A 16,030-nucleotide genomic window follows, 5' to 3' on the forward strand; every position below is an offset into this window, starting at 1 on the left:
AAAATTCACTTTGGTTAGTGTGGTTCTGAGTTCCATCAGTTGAGGATTGACTTAGCGACTAGAAAACTCGTTTATTAATCTTTTTTAAAGTGGTTTCATGACCACATGGGTGGCCACACGGGCGTGCGCCTGTTCACACGTCGTGTGGAATTAGGAATTAGGGTTTTTGGGCAGGTTTTTGTGCCACACTGTCGGGTGGCCGATTTGGGGATTTTGTCGATTTTCACACGGCCGTGTCCCCTAGGCACACGAGCGTGTGAGTTCGAGAATTAGGTTTTGAGTGTTTTGGTGCTACACAAACGTGTGGCTAATTTGGAGATTTAGGGATCCCACACGGGCGTGTTTCTGGACACAAAGCCGTCTCTGGTCTCACACGCCTGTGTCTACCCTGTAATCTATTTTAGCTCAATTGAACAGTGAGTTATCCTGCCTGTTCCCAGGGCCATATTCCTGGTCCATACGGGCATTGGCCTCTCTTCACACGAGCATGTGCCTCAGCCACATGACTGTGTGCCCTTCCTCATACGGGCGTTTGACCTTCCACATGGCCTAGGCTTTTCCACACGGCCAGAGCACAAGGCCGTGTGGTCTTAAGACACCAAAGTTTTTCTTGAGTGTGTTTTTTATTTGAAAATGTGTCAGTGTATACTGATCATTGGCTAAGCTGTAGTTAGGGTATTTAAGTTTCTGTATCCGTGGCCATGTGCTCTGTTAGTGCATTGTTGCGACTATTAAGTGAGATGTTTGATTCTGAATTTGGTATGTTGGGCATGTGTGTTTATCTGTTTCTGTCTGATTGTCTGTTGATGTGTTCATTATTTCTTTAAGATTGAATGCATTCATGCATTTGCATAAAGTGTTTTGGGTGGGATTGCGAAGAGAAGGGAATCTGATTCTGTTCTTATCTGGCAGTTTAACTGTAACTTATTTGTACAGTGATTTATCGCACTGTACCGCATGTGCGTCAGCTGTGTTGCACACTCTTATCTGATCTGATAGTTTAACTGCAACATGTCTGTATAGCGGATTACCGCATTGCACTGTACTAAAAATACGCCGGCTCTGCTACATATTAATATCTAAGTGGCTTAGTCCATGTATATGGTGTGTAGGGTTGGATAGGCCTTTCGAGGTCCTATGTGGTGTATTTTGGTTGGATGAGCTTAAACTGCTCTTATATGGTGTGATTGGAGGACAGAAAGGTGTGTTGGCTGAATGGGTGGGTTTTATCACTTGACTGCATCTCATTCACATCTGTCTATGAGTTCTGACTGTAAGATTAGTTGTCTGTATTCTTTTTGTCTGAATAGCATTTGTGCTGATTCTTTTGTTTGAACTTGGTGTGCTCTGATTGTTAAGTTCTGTTGGGACATTAGTTCCAAGTAAGCTTTCTGACTCTGTGAGTATTTGAAAATCTATTGCAAAACTAATTTGAATTCTGTAATTCCATCTCTTGTCTTGTTTCGAACTCACACTGAGCTCGAGTAGCTCACCCCCTCTTAGTGTTTCCCCTTTCAGGTATCTTTTCTGAATTCTGACACTAGGCTCAGTATGCAGAGGTCTCGGACAGTCTAAATTATCAGTTTGTATTTCCAATTTCTATTTGTTATTCGGTTTTTAGACTGTAAGATTTTATAAAACCGTGGTACAAGCACGGTTTCAAATTTTTATTCGTCTATTTAATTCATGTTTTATAATAAACTTAACTATAGTTTTACTGACTGAATTTAAACGATTAAATGTTTCGGTTTGACGTGATAACTTGTTTTGTAAAAATTTACCTACGGTCACTTCGGCGATCAACGTAATATTCGGGATTCGGTCTAAACTTCTAGGCCGGGTCTAGGGTATTACACTTTGCCCTTTGGTTCAATGGTATAAAAATAGCTTTAGTCCCTCCCAAATATTAATATTTTAAATTATTCATTTTTAGTATTTTAAAAATTCATTTTCAATCCCTCGCAAATGCTAAAAAATCAATTTAATCATTTTAATGCAAAATTTTTAACTTTGGCCTTCTTAAAAAAATTCCATTTTATCTCTGTCCTAATCACATGATTCTTGGCTTCGCCTACAACATGATGTATATTAAAATTTGAGTTTTAAAGTTATTATATGCCATATTTTAGTTGTGTTTTTATAAGAGGTAGGGGTTATCTAAAGATCAAACCTAAGACTAGTGTCAACTAAAGATTAACATGGTGATAGATTTAGCCCTTAGTGTTTATGTAGTGACCTGAATCCTAATGGTGTTGAAAAATATGATTTTGGAACCCTATTTTTGTAAACCAAGTTCAAAAATATAAAATAGAAATCTTTACGGAGTTAATATAAAAATATATTGAAGTTCGGTTAAGTAATTTAATAAAAAAAGTAGTTAATTAAAGCTTAGGGACTAAATTTTAAAAGTTCAATCATTATTGAGTTTTAATTAAGAAAAGGCTTGGGGACCTAGTGCAACATTTGCATTATTCCTCGGAACTGGGTACAGTGCTATGTCGGGTTAGGAATATTAGAGAATTTTAGAAAGGAATTAAATAGGAAATTTTGAGTGTTAGTATAGGAAGTAGTTAGAATCGATAGGAAATGCTTTTTAGATAAAGAAAATTAATTTAAGATATTGAATAAATTGTAGAAGAATAGAAAGTATTGTGGTAAAAGTAGAAAATTAAATATTAGAAAAGAATACATGGAATTGGGAAAAAGGAGGAAGGACTAGAAGTGAAATTTGACCATAATAAAGCATGAATAATGCATGTTATTGTAGAAAAAGTTTAAGGGTTAAATAGTAATTAGTTAAATTAGATCATTATGAAAAAAACTTAATGGTTAAGGGTGAAATTGTGTTAAATTGCCATTGGTGGACCAATTTGGAAAAATTATTATTTTAATGACTAATAAAGAGATATTTTCATGGAATTATGTAGAATTTAGTAGAAAAGATGAAAGGCATTCATCTTTTATGTAGGAAGCCAAACCGTCACTCCCAAAAACCTAGCCATTCAACTTTTGCTTTTATTCCAAATAGGTCCTTCCATAATTTTTAAGCCAGTTCAAGCTCAAATCCTTTAATTTCTTTGATTTTTCTTAGTAAGTTAAATAGAGAAGACTAGTAGTCATCTTAACTCTATGAGAAGAGGCTCCATAGATGTGTTGAAGGAGAGAGAAAATAAGAATTAGGTTTTGATTTCAAGTGATTAAGGTAAGAGATGATGAAAACTTCATGAAATACATGTTTATTTCAATAAGATAGTATAGAAATGTTATTTGATTGTGGTTTTAGCATGTAAATATTATATGTTTTGATGTGGAATTGAAGAAAAAGAGAAGAAAAGTGAGACTCAAATTGAAGACAAAGGAAAAGAAATGATCAATAAGTAAGAAGAATGAAAACTCATCATCCAAGCCTTGATTGTATGTACTTCAAGAATTTTACCTTGTTTGGCTTAAAAGTTAATCATAAATTATGTTAATTGAATAATTTTGATATAGGCAGCGGATTAGGATAAAAAAAAATTTGAAGTTGCAAATTTGACTTAAGGTGCTAGACTGACTTGAATGAAAAATTGTAGCCTTAATACCAAATTTATTTTCAGATTCTTGAACCTGAAAAAAAATAAGATTTTGAAGTGATTAGATTCAAGAAAACAAATAAATAAAATAAATAACAAAAAAAACTAAATAAGAGATGAAAAAAGATGATGGGTGGATGAAATTGAAGATGGAAGATGGAGTATGGATGATTGAATGGATGCCCTAAGAAGCCTTTGGAATAAGAGATCTAACAACTCCCTTCAACTGGTTCTAATCTCCTCTCCAAGAAAGAACTATTGGCAAGTCAAAGCTTGAAGACGATCCCTAACAATCTAAGAAGATTGTGTTGAATAACTTCTAAAATAGTCAAGAAACAAATCTTACAAAAAGAAACTCAAAGAGTATTTTTCTTATTAATCAAAAACTCATAATGTCCTAAAGATGGTGGATAACACTTATTTTTATACTACAAGGAGTTTGGATAAAAGAAACAAATCCCCAAAGTTGTGGACGACAAATGCATACAATTTAGCCAAACAAATCCTTAAAAATTGTGGAAGACAACTTGACTTGACTAAGCTTATTAATTGGGCTGAACTAAAACTGAAAATTAAACTAAGTCCTAAAGTGATCCAAATAGACTCTAGTTGAAATTTCAAGATGAGTTTATAGATGTCCCTATGGGCTGATCTTGCATCTAGATCCATTTGTTGCAAGATTGGGCTTGTTTAAGTTCATCAATGTGATCCATTTCGTTCCAACTCCAAAATGTGGTTTCTTAGATCAAGATTCAGAATCTTTTTTTCTTTAAACTCTTGGGTCTTCATATATGATGGAATTGAGCTAAGAAAATGAATCTTAATCTCCTTTTTCTTTTGAATAAGCTTGTAGGGTCTTCATCACAAACTCTTGCACTACTACATTCAATCTGTACTTGATTTGCTTAGCTTTCGATCTTGTAATAGAGCCTTGAGGTAGAGTTAGCCCATCATGTACATGCTCCCTTATTTGGGCGTTAATGCTCGCATTAAATTTAATTATTAGTATTATTTGATATGTATAGTAATCTTTAATGAAAATTTAAATGAAATATTTAAATTCTAGTTTAAGTTGTGGATATGTAATGTTTATGTTGATAATTGAAAAAGAGACTTAAATAGAAAAAAATGATAAAGTGATTATATTATGTGCATTAAATATGAAGTAAATTTAAAGGTCATGTTGTATTGTGGAGAAAACGACCAAATTGTGAGAATTGAAAAGTTATAGTATACTTCTTGATTGAATAAATGCTATGGAGTAATAAAAATGAAGCCCATGTACACTAGATTAGAACTATTAGTATATAGATGGCATGCCATTAAAGAAGTTTAGTGCGCTTACTATTCTGTTAAACACTATAGTGCTCACTGCTACGCGAATGCACTACGGTGCTCATTGCTACATGAATACACCTCGGTGCATCTTTATATATGTTATGTATATCCTAAGTGTTCAATTTAGTCTACATTGGGCTAGTATATGAAATATGAGTTAAGATATCAATAAAATGTCATGGTAAGTCTTAGTAAGTTCTGGATGAGTTAAATTTTGAACATATGGATTTAGGTTGAAATGAAGTTTATTTTTATTAAGAATATATTATTTGTTATTAAATAAAAGATTTAAAATCTTGTTGTACTTACTAAGACTTCACCAGTTTAACGTGTTTGTTTCTAACATGTAGGTAGAAGATAGATTCAACAAGCTAGGACAGTGATCGTGGTCAGCTCATTTGATCACATCTACAAGCTTGGAAAGAGTATGACACTAAATTTTGGCTTAGAATGGCAAGCACATAGGTAATGTGGTATGGGACATAGGTAAGGAGGACTAAAATGCACGACTTTGTAAACTTTATTAACTCGTGAACTTAATTAAAATCCTTATTATGTTTGTGATGAGTTATAAGATATTAGTATTATAGTTGACTTATATGCTTTAATTTTGAATTGGTTTGGTTGTGTTGAAGTACTTGGCGTGCAGGGACTTAAATGCAAAGTTTTGGAAACCAGTAATTATCCTTCAATTTCAAACATCAAACCATGTTTTCATATCGATACTAGGGGTAAAGTACTGATAATTAGAAGGAAGTATTGATACTTCAACCAGGTATCGATACCTTACTAGAGTACTTAGAAGGAAGTATCGATACTTTAACCAAGGTATAGATACCTTACTAGAGTACCGATTCTCTGGTGATGGTATCAATACCTCTTAAGTGGTACCGATACTACTGAATTTTGTTAAAAAATTTTCAAAACATCGAAGTTAAAAATAATATTGATACTTGACAAGGGTATTAATACCTCGTGCCCAGTATCGATCCTTAGTCCATGTACCATAATTTCATTTAAAAGTATGAATGTTTGCAAAATTTATTCGAGTTTATTTTGAATCTTGATGTCTGGAAAGATATGATAGTGAAAACAAAATATATGGAATTCCATTAACTAGAGTATTATTTTCCGTTACTATGACAACAAAATGTAGCATCCTTATACTTGATCTAATAGTCAGATCGAATATAGGGGTGTTACACATAGATAGCAATTATTCAATGGACTAAAATGATAAATAAACCAATAATAAGTAATTGATAGTGGATGATGATGTTGGAAAACACTAAGCTTCATTAATAAATAAGTAACGTATAATAAACCTTAATTAAGTTAATTAAGTAAGATTATTCCATGGCTAAGCATGGTATAAATATTACAGTAAGTGGAGAAAGATGATAATTCATATAAATATTAAAGTAAGTGGAGAAAGATGATAATTCACCATATTCTTTACTGTCCATAATTGTTTTGAAGCAAAGAAAGCTTACTTTCCTTAAGCATGTGTCCAAAAAGCTACCAAGGTAACCAAGCCCTTGTAATTTGTTACTTCTCAAAAAATTGAGTTAGTAGGAATTGGGTTAATGAATAGAGAATGGTCAGGTTCGAATTTTTTTTAGATAACCTTAGCACATTTGATAATAAATAAATATCAATTATAGTGATTGAGTAGTGGTGGAGCTGCCCTAAATGATCTGAGTTCGAATCCCTTTCCTCTTGTTAATTTCTATTTGGTACAATTTTGTTTCAAACCCTTAGCAAAGGACATCCCATGTTTTTAAATAGTTTCTGTTAAAATAATCATAAAGGAGTGAGTTGGCTTAGTGGTTAGGAGCCTAAATCATTTCTTAAAGGTTCTAGGTTCAAGTCTCCTTACTCTTCATCTTTTTATTTAAATTTTTGCCATCTTTAGTGGTCAACACCTAAATTGATGTATCTTATAAATTGTTTAAAAACAACCTCCCTAATGAAAGATCACTTTTTTTTATAAGTAGATAACCTATCGATTAGATCCGACTGTGGGTATTTCTTTAGAGTGATTATTTGTATTGGATTTACTTTTAGGTGTAAGTTTGATTTACTTTTAGGTGTAGGTTTTAACACTAAAAAAAATTAAGTCTTTGTTTTATATTGATAAAAATGTTTTTATTTAAATTATGTTGTTTGATAAGGATACATTATGTATCTATAAAGAGAGATAAACCCATCATTATGGACTATGGCAAGTAAGTGACTTCCAAACCGTATATGTTGTGAAAAGCATGTTGTGTGATATTGATGATTATTATTGATTTGAAAAATATGTAAATCTCATTCTCATGTTAAGTGATCATATGACATATGTGTTATTCACATATTATAAAATGTGAAATTTTGGTACCATGTGTAAATATATGATTTGCATGTTAAACATGTCTTTATGATTTGAGTGATTTTGGCCATATCACATGCATGGGGTGGGATATGTGAAAGGTGGAAGTTGTGACAGTTTATTTTCATTAATGTGACATTGTTCACGATTTTGATTATGTAGCAGTATATCTGCGATTATGGTGGCTTGTCCACTATATTGATTATTAGCTGTTTATCTGCATTTTGGTGACACTATTCACAATTTGGTGTGTTGGATGGATGAGCTTTGGGGAACTCGATTTTGGTGTGTAACGGAGATTGGTAGTACCATTTTCATAAAATCTGCATCATTTTACGAAATGTGTATTAACAAGATCATGTATAGTATAAATGTGAAATATTATGTTATATGAAATTGATATGATTATTATGATTGTATAATGTATATGTTTATATGTATGTGATTTTGTTTATGTTAATCTCACACTGGGCTTTATAGCTCACCCCCTTTAGTTTTTTTTATTTTATACATAACCCCGAGGTTAGGATTCGATGACGACATTTGGACGAGTTTCCCAGATGATTTTTTTAAATTAAAATAATTAAATATTATTTTGATATTTTGGGTTTGTAATAAGTTTGAGTATGGACTGTGGCATGAGACTTTATTTTGGGGATTTTTCATTCTGATTTGCATAAATTGCTTGCATGACATTAATTTTAAAAAAATGCATAAATTAATATTTGATAAGATTATGCATGAAATTGGTTTTTACTAAAACTTGACAAAATAACTCTTTTCCACTTCGACAATGGGAAATGATTTTTAGACAAGACCACGACTTGGTTTTTAAGGTTTTAAATCATCTATTGATGCTTTATCAAAGTTACATAAAATATCGATTTTTAACAAAATATGATTTCAGTAAAATTTTTCGTTGAGATTCATATAAAAATATGTTAACATTACAGTTTTCGCTGCAATGCTTAGAGACAAGTTTTTAATAAAATTAGACTTTGTTTTCAAAATTACTAATGATTACAAATGAGATTTCTAAAGATATTTAATTTTTGAAAATAACATTTTTTTTCGTGAATAATGATGAATAACCAAATCATTTTTGTTTTTGAATAAATAAATAATGATTTTGAAATACAATTGACATTACGAAAGTTTTGAACAACGATCAAATTTTTTTCAAATAATATACTAAAGTCATAAATTTATAAAATTCTCAATTTCACTAGTTTGAAATAATTTATGAAAATGGTTTAAAAGTATGTTTGAAAACTACGGAAGATTTTTTGGGCCATTCCAGTGGCCAATGCAGCTTTTTGAATTCGGCCTAATGACTGGGCCAGGTTTGGGGGTTCAAAACTCGGACCGTGAATTTTAGTTGAGTGTGCATTCATATTTGAAAGGGGTATTTTGGGAACCATGCCATAAGAAAAATTTCATAAGATTTAAAAAAAATTGAGAACTCCGATGTTGTTCCGAAGTTAGTATTGTCACTGCTAAAATGTAGATAAACATTAATATTATGTTGTTTAAAATTATACATTAAAACTGTAAACCTTAAACTGTATACATTTAGGCAATAGTTAGATGGTTTATTTTTAAACTATAGATTAACATAAAACTTTAGACTCAAAAACGCAATATGAAAACCCGATGTATGCAAACTTGTGGTATGTGATTTCTGAGTAGCGTAATGTCAATTAGCTCAAGATTATTTGTTAGTTTTTTTAAGAACTTGTATCTGACCTTAAGACAAATGGCATCGTTAATGTGTCTACTGCTAAAGGAAAAAATCAAGAGAATAGGGATGATTCAATATTCCAAGCAATGTTGGGAGTTTTAGGAAGGTTTTTCAAGACAATTTATTCAGATGGTTTAAAAGTACGTTTGAAAACTACAATAGATTTTTTGGGCCATTCCGGTTGGCAATGTAGCTTTTCAAATTCGGCCTTAACGATTGGGCCGGGTTTGGGGTGTTACATAATTTTTATAGATTATTTGTGATCATGGGAGCCTGATTGCTAGCTCATGTATCTATTTGTTCAATTTTTTTAATTTTTAGCAAGTTTTCATTGTTGAGAAATTGATGAATTAGCCTTTAAATTAATAGAAATTAAGCTTAGATTATGATAATGACTAACTTGTAAAGCTTAATAAGCTTGGTAGTTAAGTTTGTAACATGAGGGACCAAATTAAATAAATTGAATTCATGTTATGAGATTATGCTAGGAATAGAAAGTATAGACCCCTAATGAAATAATATGGAATTGAATTTTGATCCAATGCTAAATATTGAAATATATGCATATCCTAAGTATAGGGACTAAATTGAATAAAATAAAATATATATTTGGCTTTGTATGTAAATTTGAATTGATGAAAATTGATACTGTTTATTTGGGTATTATTGTACGTAACTAAAGAAAACGTGGGGTCATTGAGAGAGAAAGGAAAAGCGAGAGTCGTCAATAAGTAACATGAGGATTCAGTTTGTACTTCTATGATTCGAAATCAGTTTGCTTGTTTGAATATTCATGTTATTTGCATGATTGAGTATCGAGTTGAGTATATAATTGTCGTATAAATTGATTCGTTGTGATTGATATTGAATATCGAGATATTGGACCAAATTGAACAAAATAGAAAGTAGCATAATTTAATTGATACGTGATATGTGATATGAAAATGGGTTGAAACATGTTATGTGCTATGAGAAAGTTTTGAATTGATGATGAATTGAAATGTAATTATGAAATTGAATGAGAAATGGTATATGTATAGGATTGTATAGTGTAATCGAACATTTGTTACCCTATTAATTATTTGGGCAAAGTTGAATATAGTTGGCATGCCATAGGATAGATTGTGTATAGAGTATATGATAAGCATTGGGCACATTTTTTTCAGACGTTCTAATGAGTGTTGGGCACGACTTGTTATTTGGTTATACCGATGAGCGTTAGGCATGATTTATATACTTTGAATGTTCCAATGAGGATTAGGTGTCAAATTTGTATGTTAGATGGAATTCGTGTATCCTTCCCGAGGCCGAGTTCGAGTCAAGTTAATTGGGAATATAAAATGTGAATTGGTAAAATGATGCTCATACTCAGGAAATGCTTTAAGTGTGTTTAAAATGTGTTTTGGTCATATGAATGTACCTTTTCATTTTTAAACCTTAATTGTCAATCGAACCACATAAAATAACATCAGATACTCGGGAAATGCTCAAACAAAGTGTGCCTTTTCATATAACTATAACCGTCTCAATAATTCTCACACGAGATGTGAAATGGGCCTACTCACACAAGCAGTGGGTCAAGATGTTAGCTACACGATGTTACTCACATGAGTTATGGAGAATCCACAACAAATGCAGGACCTTAGCCTTTAATACGACATTTAAGACCAACACCCGAAACCATATAATCCCTAAGGACCTGTCATTTGTATCCTAAGTATTCACAAGGTTCAAACATGACATTTTCCATATCCAACCTTTAACTTCTTCTCATTATATCATTTCTAATACATATGTAACACCCCTAACCCATCTCCATGGTTGTATTAGGGTTACGGAGCACTACCGTACTATCAAAAATATTTAACATCAAAATATTAAAAAATTTAATCATATCATAGTCCATTCAATTACATGCATTCTGTCCCTAAATCGAGCGCTCGAGGCCCTAAAAATAACATAGGACCAATTCAGGACCAATTTGAAATAAAATGGAAAGTTTAGGAAAAAGTTGCAAAAAATTGGAAACAAGGGGTTACACGACCGTGTGGCCAGGCCATGTGGAATCACCCTAGGCCGTGTAACTTTCGAACAAGGGACACACGATAGTGTCTCAACCTGTGTCCTCACCCGTGTAACTCTTTAAGATACCCCACACGCCCGTATGTTAGGTTGTGTAACTCACTGACTTGGAACCCTAAGGAACCACAAGTGACACAGGGTTGTGTCGCCAGGTCGTGTGTCTCATACGGCCATGTGATAGCCAGTATCTCAGGCCGTGTGAACCCAAAATTCACCTAAGATCAAACCATTTCATAACCAAACCATACATAAACATCTAATCCATTGGTGCACACTTTCAAAAGTCTTAAACATCATCCAATTTCACTTACACATACCAATCAAAACATCTTGACTTGTCTAACCAATAGACCATTCATGGGAACTATAAACATACCAAAACATCAACTATCAAAACATGCCATTTTGTTCAAACATAACAACCTAATTCAAACACCTACCAAAACACATCACATTTACCATTTTCAAGCCATCACTAGCATACCAAAATACCGTACCTTTCAATTACCCTAAAGTAGTTTAAAAGAGCTTACTTAATAAACATTATAATTTCTTCAATTACACATAAACTTCAAATACATAAACTTACTAAATCAACCATTTAATACATCCATGTGCTATCAATACAAAAGACCTATACATCATAATATTACCATTTCCATACATGATAACCTAGCTCAAATATGAACTAAAAAATGTAACAAGCAATCATTTTCAAGCCATAATCAACATGCTAAGATAACCTTATAGACAAGCACTTTAAAGTAATCAAAATCACATATCTTGGTAAGGCATCAAAGTGTACCAAACTAACATAGCTTTCCAAAGCTTGTACATGACAAAACACCGTTAACACATACACCATAATACCATTTCAATTCACCCTATACATGCCATTATAAACTGTAGCCAAATTACTCACAAACTATAGAATTCCCTACTGGATAGTGTGATAAGTCTCCGATGAGCTTCCAACCAAATCGAGCTTCCGATGATCTATAAAGCAAGGAAAACAACTACGTAAGCAATGAATGCTTAGAAAGCTCGTATAAACTTAAAACATAGCTTACCATTTCAATAATGAAATTTATAGAATAAGTATAAACCTTTACCAATGCCATAAGCTTAAATAAAGCCTATATAACAACATCAAACTCACAAGTTAGTATACTTGTTCATGATACATATGAAATCAACCATGTATAGACATAACATTTAATTCATCATCATTACTATACGATCATGATTTATTCCATTTGCTTACTAATTTCAATATTACAATCCAGAGATTAAACATAAATCATTACCAATGCTATGAGTTTAGTATAAGCCTATTCAAGCATCATCGACCTCATATGTTAATAGGTTCATCAACAACACATATAAACTCGTTTATATCATAAGTAGAATTTCATAGGATACATTACATAAGCATCAACCCTTTCGTATAGCCATGAACCTTTTCATTAAGTCACTTACTATTCCATTCCTTTTCTTACCCGTTGAACCATTTAGAATTACATGGGATACTCGGGAAAGCTCACACGAAGTGTGCCTTTACAAATAACTGTAACATTTCCTTTCCATTAATGCTCACACAAGTTGTGAAATGGGCCTGCTCACACGAGCTGTGGGTCAGAAGGTAAGCTACACGATATTACTCGCACAAGTTGTGGAGAATCTACAACAAATGCAAGACCTCAACCACTGGTAGGAAATTCAAGACTAGCACCCGAAACATGAAATCCCTAATGACATGTCATTTGTATCCGAAGAATTTTTAAGGTTCAACCGGGACTCGATATCTATCAATTCGTCATAATGTGGATACATTATCATATATGTTGATTCATTTACATTAAAAACAACGTATTAAACATATAATCTAAATAGCATTATAACGATTACAGTTCATACGGACTTACCAAACTAAATTGCAGCAATGACTAAGTACAGGGGCTATTTGATAATTTTCTCTTCTCCTCGATTTTCCATTATTTCTTGATATAAAATAATAATCCCATTCGATTTACTAACAGAAAAATCAATTCATTTTATGCAATTAAGTCCCTTTTTACATTTTTACAAAATTACCCCAACATTTTACTATTATACAATTTAGTCCCAAAGCCCAAAACATGCAAATTAATCATTTTTATTCAATTTAAAATTTAGTTGATTGTTTGGAACCCTATTACAAACCATATTTGTTTTTATTTCACAACAAGTCCTTTTACTTTGACTAATTTCACATTTTAGTCTTTAAACATTAAAATTACCAAAAACTACTTTACAAAATACTCCTATCTAGCCACCAAGTTTAAGATTCTATCATAAACTTGCAATAATATCTCAAATTCATCTATGGTAAAATTCTAAACATTTAACAATTTAATAAATTGACCCCCAAGTTAGCCAGATTAAGCTGATATGAGCCTAAAAACATAAAAATCATTAAAATGGAATAAAAACACTTACCATGCATCAAAATCAATTTTTTTGAATGCTTCTTCCCTAAAAAAATGGTGTCTCGGTTATCCCCTTCTCCAAATAAAAAGATATCATCTTTTTCCTTACTTAATTTTAAGTTTAATTAGCTAATTACCATTTTACCCTCAAATATTAAACCAAATTTCGCTGAATGCCAAACCATGATCATCCACTAACCTTAAAATTGGTTGAATTACTACTTAAGGCCCTTATTTCATGCTTTTATATCCATTAAATACAAATAAAGCTATTGCTATTAAATTTCAAATCTTTACAAATTAGTCCTTTCTAATTAATTAATCATTTAAACATCAAAATTTCTTAATGAAATTAATGAAATACAACCTTAATAACACACCGTAAATATTTAATAAAATTACAGCTCAGTTTATAGAAACAAGGTCCCAATACCTCATTTTCTAAAACCACTTGACTTTAGGGTCATACCACTTGAACCTAATTATTCATTCAAATAGCATAAATTGCCAATTCAAAATTTATTTTAATACTATATTTGACTCATAAATATTAAATAATAACATTTACGAGCTTCCTCATTGGATTTGTAGCCTTCAAAACCACTGTTTCCGACACCATTGAAAAACTGATTGTTACAACATACATCCATAAATTTCCATATTTTTCATAACTATGCATCAATTGAATAAACATTACAATTTACTCCAAATTACTAGTTAAAAATTTATATTCAATAAAAGTTAAATAAAGCATAATGTTAATTAAGCATTCATTCAAAATAGAAATTAACCAGTTTACCATTATACGAGCTTACCTCAACAAAAACAATTGCAAAAACGAGGTCGACAACAAATCCGACACCTTAGCTTTTCCTCGATTTAGATCTTGATCTAAATAATAATTTTCATTCAATTAAACCATTCAAATAACTTAATGTAATCAATTCAACTTATAACCCTTATCAATAGAAAATTTACAAAATTACCCTCAGTGTTTTACCTTTTATGCAATTTAGTCCCCAAACCTGAAACTCACAAATTAACCATAATTAATGAAAAACCAAACTAGCTGATTTTTCCTAAGGTCCATTGCAGTCCATTTTTCTCATCATTTTCACACTATTTTCATGAAATTTTACTATTTTCAAAAATAAATCCCTAAACTTTAAAATCATAAAAAAAATCACTTAACAAAATAATTATATTTAACTACCAACCTTAATAATCTTTCAATTAAATTCACAGATACTTCTAATACATTCATGGTAAACCGCTAAAATTTTAACAATCTTACGAATTGACTATCGGGTTAGCTAGATTAAGTTAAACCAATAACAAAAACATAAAAAATCATTAAAAACGAGCTTAGTAACACTTACATGCAATTGACCAAATGGCAAGGAAGCTTGAAGCTTTCTTCTTCTATTTTAACGGTGGTTTTTCGGTGGCTAAAGAACAATCAAAGAGATGACGCCTATGTATTTATTTTATTACAACTTAATTTATCTTTTCTTTTAATTAACTAATAAAAAATATATATTAACATAATAAAACAACAACAACCATACCTAACCTTTAAATATGTCATAATTTCCACATAAACCCCTTTACCTATCTTAAATTAATCAATTAACTAATAGAAACTAACTTTTTCAATTTTTGCTATAACAACCTGTTTTCAGTGGTGTCAGGAATTGTGATTTTGGGACCACAATTTTGATGAGTGAGTAATATTTTAATGTGTATTTAATGTTTATAAAGTTATATTAGGGTCATATTAAATTTTTGTTGAGAAATTTGAGGTTTAGATAGTTAATTAATTAAAAAGGACTAAATGGAAAAAGGTACAAAAGTTGATGTCTTTTGTTAGAAGGCTAATTGGATGTGGAATCTTTAATGAAGGGATTTAAATGGTAATAATACCATATATGTGTGTTAGTGGAATTTGGTGGATTGGTGTTTGTGTAAAATTTGATATTTTTAAAGGCTAATATGGTAAATAAATAATTATTAAATATAGCAAAACAGGATAAAATGTATCATATTCTTAATTCCACCTCTTCCACCTATTTTCCCAGCCAAAGAACCCCATTTTCATGCTTTAAATTTTGGAAAATTCATGGGCTTGCATGGTAAGGTTTTTGAGTTCCATTTTTAATGATTTTTTATGTTTTTGAGCTCATTTTAGCTTAACCTAGCTAGCTCGGGGGTTAAGTTGTAAACTTGTAATATTTTACGATTTTTCCATGAATGAGTTAATAGTGTTTGTGAATTTTTTTGATAGATTATTAAGTTTAATTGTTAGATAGACATGTTTTGTTAAGTAAATTTTGATGAATTTAGAGTTTAAGGACTTAATGGTGAAAATAGAAAAATTCGTTATTAATGTTGTGAATTAGTGAAAGTTAGGGGTGTACAAAACCTTAAGAAAAATTGGGTATTATGATATTTTATT

The sequence above is a fragment of the Gossypium hirsutum genome, chromosome A07 (assembly GCF_007990345.1).
Source record: "Gossypium hirsutum isolate 1008001.06 chromosome A07, Gossypium_hirsutum_v2.1, whole genome shotgun sequence".
Classification (NCBI taxonomy): Eukaryota; Viridiplantae; Streptophyta; class Magnoliopsida; order Malvales; family Malvaceae; genus Gossypium; species Gossypium hirsutum.